The sequence below is a fragment of the Equus asinus genome, chromosome 14, assembly GCF_041296235.1.
Source record: "Equus asinus isolate D_3611 breed Donkey chromosome 14, EquAss-T2T_v2, whole genome shotgun sequence".
Classification (NCBI taxonomy): domain Eukaryota; kingdom Metazoa; phylum Chordata; class Mammalia; order Perissodactyla; family Equidae; genus Equus; species Equus asinus.
In genome coordinates this window covers 31828190-31830477 of record NC_091803.1, presented here as the reverse complement: position 1 = coordinate 31830477, position 2288 = coordinate 31828190, and positions in this window count along the sequence as shown.

Here is a 2288-nt window from a genome sequence, read left to right as displayed (position 1 = left end):
GATTCTCAAAGGGCTTTGTTGACTGATACAGATGTGGGAATACTGCAGCCTGTGGGGAGAGATGGGTGGAGAGTATTAGTCTCTCCTGATGCTCTAAAGTGAGATTGGGAAGTGGACTTGTGGCCGTGTGACCTCAGAAAGTTGGGGAACACCTGAAAAACACCCCATCCTTCTTTGGAGCTGTGACATTTGGCCGCTGACCGGTCTCCCTGCCACTGGACTCTCCTTCATTCTGTCTGTGACCAGATAAGTCTTAAAAAGAAAACACACAACTATAGAATTGTCAAGCTCCTGTCTTCTGTCCCTACCTTCTCCCCAACCAAGCAGACAAACAGAAAATTTGCTGCCTCGATTGACATTCAAGCCCCCTTCTCTCTGCCCCATACTCTGTTCTAACCGTATTTTCTAACTCCTCTACCTGAATTTCCTCTTCCAGTAAAAGCAGTTCATTCACTTTTCATGAATGTCCATTTCTACCACCAAGATTCAGTCTGTCATTCCCCTTGCTTCTGGCTCCCCTGCCTTCCTCTCTTTCATTATAGTCCTCCATTATAACTGTTTAGAAACCTTCATTTAAGTCCTGGCTGGGCCACTTTCTGGCTGTCGGACTTTGGGCAAATTGTTTATGCTTCCTGTACCTTGACTTTTGCATCTGTAAAATGGGGGAAAATATAATACCTCTCTGCTAGGGTTACAATGAGGGTTTAATAAGATATTATGTGAAAATGCCTGGCACATAAAAAGTATCTTCAAAGTGTCAACTAATGCTATTGTTAAGATTATTTTCGTTAGTGCTATTGTGGCATAGTTTCCTGAAACAGTTTTACAGTGTGAATCAGGAGATCTAGACTTTACTCCCAACTCTTTTCAAAACTAGCTTTGTGACATTGGTAAAGTCCCCTTCCCTTTCTGGCCGGCCATCTGTAATCCAGCAGGTTTTTTTTCTAACATTGTTATTTCTTCCTTTGTATTTCCGTAGTATGTATCTGTACTACTCATGAGACAATTTTCTACCTTATATTATTAATTATTTTTTTTAATCTGTGCCCCATCTCCCTAACCTACCTAGATGGTGTGGATAGAGGCTATGTGTTGCATGCTTAGCACTTAGCACGCCTCATAGAGCTATCTTCAGTAATAGAAGCCAATGTTTGTTAAGTGCTTGCTGCAGACCAGGCACTATGCACTCCTAATATTGTTCAGCATTCATGACAAGCTTGTGAAGCTGGTGCTGTTATTATCTCCATTTTCAGATGGGGAAACTGAGACCCATGTAGACCTAAGTAAGTTGCACAAGTGTATCCCTCTCATGGCGTCAGAGGCAAGGCTTGAACCCATATGGCCTGCCTATGCAACCTCTCTGCTATTCAGTCTCCTTTGTGCTGCCTTCTCCAATAAAGGTTTCTTGTTGATGGTGAACACCCTCACCCTTTTGCCCTTCAGTCCTACTTAGTTGCCTTGTGTGGAGTGGAAAAATCTGCAGGTGCAAAGGGTGCCTGAGCCTGCAGCATGGTGATAACATAAACAATCGAACAAAGGGTGCAGGGCGTACCATCCCCTCATTGTTGTTGCCAGGCCTTCTTTGCTGCTCAGAGTGACGTCTGGAGAAGTGAGAGGCCCATTTGCTGCAAATGCAGTTTACTGTAGCCCAGGAATAGCTATTTCTGCCAATATCATTGGTATTAAACTCTCTGTTATGTCAAGGTAGAAAGAATAGGGATCAAGCCTTACCTGGGCAATTTTCTGTAAGTGTGGTGGAGGTATCAAGAGCAAAGAAAAGAGGAAGTGTTGGGGCCATGTCATGATTTAGCACTCTGCTGAAAGTGAGACACCATCCCTCTCCTAAATACACACACACACATACCAGAGGCACACTTGCACCCACACTTGCTTCTCTGGATGACGTTTGCCGAGTTGCGTAACATCTCCAAGTCTTATTTCATCTGTGTGATGAGAAGTAATGATAATACCTTCTTCATTGGCTAGTTTGGGATTTAAGTGAGCACCTTAGCACAGTGGCTGGTATGTGGCCAGGGCTCCATAAATGCTGTGCATTAAAATTCAAACCTCCAAACTGTTTCTGGCAGAAGGCTTTAGCTATTTGACATACAAAAAAAACCCTAGAAAAGCTATTGGATTGGAGCCACCAACATCTTGGTGGCTTATCTTATTTCTGCCTCTTTTAATGCCCTGTCACTGTGCTTCAGGCTCTCAGGGCTGACCTGAGCCCCCATCAGTCTGAAGCATTCTAGCCTTCATTTCCATCACTTTGAACTTTCTTGGTCGCA